This window comes from Macrobrachium rosenbergii, chromosome 36, assembly GCF_040412425.1.
Source record: "Macrobrachium rosenbergii isolate ZJJX-2024 chromosome 36, ASM4041242v1, whole genome shotgun sequence".
In the NCBI taxonomy this organism is placed as follows: Eukaryota; Metazoa; Arthropoda; class Malacostraca; order Decapoda; family Palaemonidae; genus Macrobrachium; species Macrobrachium rosenbergii.
The window spans coordinates 3,966,270-3,973,881 of NC_089776.1; positions in this window are offsets into that span (position 1 = coordinate 3,966,270).

Here is a 7,612-nt window from a genome sequence, read left to right on the forward strand (position 1 = left end):
CCTCGAAGCAAGAATATGGCAAAGATTTTAACACAGGAATTTTCGCACTATTCCTCGAAGCAAAAGATATGGCAAAGATTTTAACACAGAGGAATTTCGCACTATTCCTCGAAGCAAAGGATGGTTAGCACTGGTTATTTCCTAACTACCTATCCTGAAAGGCATGCATTAACGAATCTAATACGGCGGTTCTTTTCTCTCAGTGATTACATGCGTCCCTATTTCTAATTCCTAGGAACAGTCACGATTGTAAAAAGGTTTTGCTAAGATTAACACATTACTTATGTGGAATTTTCTGGATCTGTGTGCTGGTTTTACACAAAAGGTTCGTAATTGTCTCGTACCCAGCTTAGCTTTGCTAATAGCTGATCTGGCAAGTTGCAAATGCAATAAAGCAACACTAGGGGAACTGCAACTGCAAAACGAGATCTATGGCCAGGTCGCCATTTTTACGTTTTTCCGTGGTTTTAGTTTGAAATATGCTCTGTGAGACAGGTAGCAACAATTTAAGGTAATTTAGCCTTGTGATTCTGACTGCGTGGGTACGGGAAAACGTAAAAAAGAGGAAAACAAAGGAGAATTTCATATGAGCATAGGGCTCTGGTTACTGAGGGAAATATTACGTAAAACACGTGGGCACATTTAAAGTAGTGTATTTACATAAATGACATTAGTACGGGAAAGAGGAACTCAGTAGATTGAATGAAACTGGGGAATTCCAGCCACAGCCCGAGAAGCTTCCACGATAGGATCCCTGAAATGAGAGATATGCACATTATACGCCAGTAATGAAAATAGACAAAAGAATAATGAATTCGAAGCTGCACTGAGGGTGCCAAAGGAGTAATAAAGAATTAATACTGCCGATGCAAGAGGCGCACGGACATTAGACAAGGGAGATTTCTGGCTTTCTCTTTAAGAAAATATTACGAGACAAAAGCGTGACTGAAATGGGGCTCTTCCAGGGCACTTTACCTTAGCAGATTTTCCGAGGGCGCGTAGAAGGCGGTGCGTGGATGACTTGCGATTTCCGAGGGCGAGTTTCTTCCACGTGGTGAGATGCAAGGGCTTCCGTAAAGGGGCAAGGCGATGGGGACTCCTCGAAACTCCAAGCAATGGCGTGTGGGCTCGAGGAATACGGTTGAAGGGCACGAGGAGAAGTATACTTTTGAAAGGGCCACGTGGTTAGGATGCAAGGGCATCGATGGGGCCAGGTGTTGAGGATGTCTTCACTCCATATCTTCCAGCCCGCGTGTGTGTCGAGACCTCGTGGGTTTCTGCTTTTTATCCCCTCCTATGGGGCAGGGGGGCGTCCAACACAGATGTTTTGACTCATTGCACCTGCTGCCCGCAGGGGAGGTTTTGGCCTGTAGGAGAAACACCCAAGCCAGATTACTTTTGCCTCGAAGGAAAGATCTTTATCAAAAATGGGAGCGCCTTTAATCTTTTAAACCCTTGTTTTTAAGTCGATAGACAGATGGTCTATCGATCGGCCGGCTGGCAGTAAATGAAACACAACAGAAGAACCAACAACAACAAAGGAGGGGGAGGCAATTTGCTAGCGAATTCTTGCTAATCATAATAATATATATATATATATATATATATATATATATATATATATATATATATATATATATATATATATATATATATATATATATATATATATATATATATATATATATATATATATATATATATATATATATATATATATATATATGTACTGTTATGTATATGTATATATATATATATATATATACACACATATATATATATATATATATATATATATATATATATATATATATATATATATATATATATATATATATATATATATATACACACTCCTGTAGCATTCAGGAAAATATTTCTCAAAACAGTTTATTGCTAATGCCGACGTTTCACAACTACAATACATAACAGCATTTTTAGGGCTGAAATACAGCGAGCCAACTCACTAGTTAATCATAAAAACCTTTATTATAACAACTAATTAAAACTGCAGTATTGTCTCATTTAAAATACTAATTATTTTAAAAATATCAGAGGCACCATGACACTAAAAGAAGGACCTACCCAGACGGGAGCTAAAAGAAAACTGTTGCATTGTATTTTTCTCTCCTTGTTTCAACAGTTTTGTTTTAGCTCCCGTCTGGGTAGGTCCTTCTCTTAGTGTCATGGTGCCTCTGATATTTTTAAAATGATTAGCATTTTACATGAGACAATACTGTAGTGTTTTTAATTAGTTGTTATAATAAATGTTTCTATGATTAATTATTGAGTCAGCTCGCTGTATTTCAGGCCTTGAAAATGCAACAATGTAGTTGTGAAACGTCGGCATTAGCAATAAACTGTCAACTGTTTCGAGTGCCTTTCTCTGGACACCTACGAGTATGATTTCGAGAGCTGCAGCTCTGGTGTTGGAGTATATATATATACATACATACATACATATATATATATATATATATATATATATATATATATATAATATATATATATATATATATATATACACAAGGACCACCGTAATCATGGTAGGAAAACTATGGCGTATGAAATAAGTGACGTCGCGTTGGTCAAGATGTGATGCGGGTGCTAATGACGGTGTCAGATAAGGATAACCCCCACAAGCCCGTGCAACTGGCAAGGATGATCCAGCGCCAATGTTCAACGATCAAGCTGGATGCAAATTATAAAGAAGGAAACCCAGGATGGGGAGTAGGGAGAGGAGTGTACAGTAGAGATAAGCAGAGGGAAAAGCATGAAAATGATGCCAGGCAATATGTGAGATTGTAAAGTCCCCGCTCCACATGTTCCCTGTAATGAACATCCCGTTTTTTTCTGTGGTGCCTTCACGTGCGACATAGGGTTGGATGGACACAATATTATTATCATTATTATGAACTGTATATTTATTATCTGTTCATTTGACCCTGCACCATGTATATGTAACAGAGTATTTTTATGTCTAACCAGTCACTGTTAATCATTATGTTTTCTGTATGTACCTGTTTTTTGTAGAAAAATAGTTTGACCTGAGGTCACCTGTAAATTTTGTATCCACGGTCTCTGCGTTGTATGCAGACGTCCACACGGCGCTTTATAAGTGGGTCGCTTCATCAACAAACCATACGGGCTGCTTTAGTAGCAAGAGCCCGTGCTGGCACAAGGCCAGCTAAATCTGAGACAACAATCAATAAACCAGCCGTACTTGTCTTCCTGCTCATTATTTCGCACCTCTCTCACAAGATAAACACCCAGATTCCAGAAACAGATCAGAGTTCAAGGCGAAGCTGGACTTTCATAATAGTCTGTACACGGTTAGAATCCTCCTTATATCATCAAGTTTCAAGTTTTGCTTCAGTTCTAAACAAATTTTCATGAAAGGTAACATCTTATAAAACATATTAAGAAATGCTTGTAGTTTTTTTTATAATAATAGTAGCAACAATAATGCTATTCATGAGTACAAAATGAAACCCGCTTCTGGATATATTTTTTTAGCAAAGAGCTTAAAACCCTCACGCTTTCCCTGGACTACTGTCCTCACGTGCCAGGAGAAATGAAACTAGATCAAAATTTCCTAACAGACACTATTTATAGCTGGTTCCTGTTTGATCAGCTGACTTATCGACCATTCTGCTGCCCATCTTTTTTCTGACTATGTAAGCGTAACTTTTGACTCACATCTCACTTTTGAGAAACATCTAGTGAAAGCTTCAGCAGAAACCACACGAAAGTTAGGTACAGTATGGTTAGTAAGGTCTCATGTATTGATAACAGTGATACAGTCAGTGCAACCTGTTTTAGGTCATTTATGCTTCCTTTGCTGGAATACTCTCCTCCAGTGTGGATGTCTGCTTCTACCAGGGATTTTTCTCTTTTACACAGAGTGGTTCGTGGTGGCAGGTTTCTGTCTCCTAACATTAGCAGCTATGACTTGGACCAATGACGGATGGTCCTCTTTTTTGTCACTTTTTCATAAGTTGTATTTTAACAGAGATCTTTCACATTCACAATAATTGATCCCTGATTCTTTTGTCCTGCTGAGAGCAACCAGATTTGCTGAACAGCAGCACCAATATGCAGTGATTGTGCCTCGCTGTCGAACTTCTCAGTTCCAGAGGGCCTTTACTCTTCACAACATGGGAGTGTGGAACAGCCTCCCTGAGGATGTTGTGCATTTGGAACTTCAGAAGCTCAAGCGAAATTGCAATGCATTACTACTCTAAAACTATTCTCCTTGCATTTCAATACATTTTTATCTATTGATCTAGTTATTAACTTATTTTATTTTTTTTAATGAGTGAGTGGGATCTCTTTCTGTATTTCTCTTTACTTCCTCTTACTTCTTCCTAATGAACACCATGTAATTTGGAAGCTTGAATTTCAAGTCAATTGACCCTCTGGGCTTGCTCCATATGAATAGGTCTCATCTACTTTCCCCATACGGCTGAAAAATGTTGAATTGAATCTGGCTTTGTTTTGTAGTCAGCACCATCCCAGTCCATTCTTCATCTACGGTTCTGTACTCTGAGCTAAGCCTAGGCGCTGTTCTTTGGGGGTTTCCTTTAGACAAGGCTTCTTTGCAGGCTCCTTACAAATTCGACATGAATAGTTTATTTGACGTTAATGAGTCACGGGATGACACCTTTTCACACACTAGAGCGCATATTTAAATAAAACAAGTACATGTGGTTTGAACGAAATGCTAAGAAACTCGGGTCTTCACTTTTGCTTTCGTGTGTACCTTCTGCAAAACTGCATGCGTGAATAACTGTCTTTACTCTTTTTCTGTTCAGTAGATGTTTTCTGTTTTTATGCAAAAGCTTCAAAGCAAAATTTTTCTGTTCATCATCGAGTTTTATATGTTCAGGTTTCGAAGCTGAAAAGAAAATCAGTTTTAATTGCCTTCCATGATTCAGGACTATCTTTTTACGGTATATTCTGTATGGATAAGCTTTTAAGGAGTCTAGATGTACATGGTATCAATTAAAACAGCAAGTTTCAAAGTATGTGTACTGACTTCAAGACTAAAAACACACCATCATCAATATTACTTTTGTTCACACGATCTCTTAACTTAGAAGGATGCAACCCTGACTGTTCTTCCCCTAACGGCGAGGGAGAAGTTTCTCCGAAGAGGAACGCCATAGAAACTTCACGGTAAAGAATTCCTGTCAAACAAACGTTCTCCGGTTAACAATTACCACCGCTTGCACTTACACTTCATAAGTGCTGTGGTCTATTGTTTTCATTAGAATATGTTATATATCAAAGCTATGTTCATTTCCTTTTTCTGATGCATATACAGCATGTCAATTTTTTCCCATGAAACGACCTACAAAGAGATTGAGTTAATCAGAGTTATCAAAGCTTTTGTTATTTAGTGCACTTGTTAGAGGAGGTGGTCAAGGTCGTCACTTTTCAGTAGTTCTTGCATGGCTGGAGGTTTCTGTTGCTGTGGGTGAAGCCAGCCATATGCCGGCAAGTGCTCTTTTGCTCAGAGTAACCAGGAACAGCTAACGGTAATGACACCCTCGTCATCAGTGAGTTTTCTCTCTTCAAGATAAGTATGACAATAACAGTCTTTATGAATCACCAATAGGGTGACGCAAAGAGCCACAAGATGAATAACTGTGCTATGACAATATATCAAGATCAGTAAACAGAAGGATTATGGGAGATTAATTGATCCTGGGCGCAATGGCTTTGTCAGTAAAAGGAGTATGCTCTCTCCAGCTTATGAAGGCTACCTGAACTTAATCTGATGGCGTGAACTGGTTACTATGTTTCTGCAAATATATTTACACTGGTTGCCGGTTTGGTACACAGATATCCATAAACCATATGAAGGGTATAAAGTCAAACCTTTGCAATCTTGCAATACATAATTTTATAACTTCACATTTCTTTTGTCCTGTTTATTTGAAGGGTTTTGTCTATTTCAGTCGCTTTGTATATCCCAGTGGACACCTTCCGATAAAAATGTGAGAATCCAGGCTATTAGTAACTCACCCACACAAGTCATAGAAGAATTGGAACCTAAGTACTGCGTACCTGAGGCTTTTCCCGGGCAGACGCCTACCTGGTATGTTAGGCACTCCTGGCGCTATGCTTGGGAAAAAACAGGTACATAGTACTTAGGTTCCAACTTCTTTATGAATTGTGTGTACAAATTGCTAATGCCATGACTCTCACTTGAAAGACTGGGGTTCGGTCCTGATGTAAGTCAGAAATTCATTGTTGTGAAACACGTTCCTGTGTTCATTTCCATATATATATATATATATATATATATATATATATATATATATATAAATATATATATATATATATAATATATATATATATATATATATATATATATTGAATTGAGTTAAGTAAAACATCTCAGGTGGTCCATAAAAATACATTTATTGCAACGTTTCAAAACATTACAGTTTCATTTTCAAGCTATAAAGATAAAAAACAATAAAATTAACATTAAAACCGCTAAAATACATTATATATAGCAAAAAAACTGGTTGTAGAAGGACCAACCATCAATGAGAGAAAGAAGAAAAGGAAAAAAAAAGTCAGAAGGAACAAACCAGAGACGACAAAAGGCAACAGCTCCTCACGTCAGGTAAAGAGTGAGCTGTTGCCTTTGTCGTCTCTGGTTTGTTCCTTCTGACTTTCGTCCTTCCTTCCTCTCTTGATGGTTGGTCCTGCTGAACCAGTTTTTAATTTTGCTATATATAATGTATTATGTCCTGTATTTGTATTTTAGCGCTTTTGGAAATTAATTTTATTGTTTTTTTATCTTTATAGCTTGAAAATGAAACCTTTGTCTTTTGAAACGTTGCAATAAATATATTTTTATGGACCACCTGAGATGTACTTCCTCCTTCAACAAATCTTCTATTGTTCGAGTTACTAGTAACCACCACATCTTAGAACGTTATATATATATATATATATATATATATATATATATATATATATATATATATATATATATATATATATTTATATATATATCATATATTTATATATATATATATATATATATATATATATATATATATATATATATATATATATATATATATATATATATATATATATATATATATATATATATATATATATATATATATATATATATATATATATATATATATATATATATATATATATATATTGTATATATTGATGATACTAGGAAAGAAAGACTTACATCAAAAATCTGCACACAAAATAGGTGTAATGTAAAAAATTACCAGTAAAACAGAACAGTATTAACGGAATAGCCTAAGTTCAGCATTCTTCCATGAGGCACATTCTTGAATTTTGAATGAGTCAGCTAAAAGGGGAAAACAGCTTTTATATCATTTTTACTGATTAGTAGAATCCTAAAGTATTTTCATTTCTGGTCTTCCCCTGAGGTCTGTCATCCCCGAGAGAGCACAGATGTCCCTCATTCACTCGCAGAGACTCCGAACTCAGTGTCTGTGTCAAATTGATTATTCACGAGGATTATTGCTTTCTCCGTCAGACTTGTTCAAGGTGACCAACCGAAATCATTCGGGTGGCGTTGAAAGTGCAAGCAATCCCC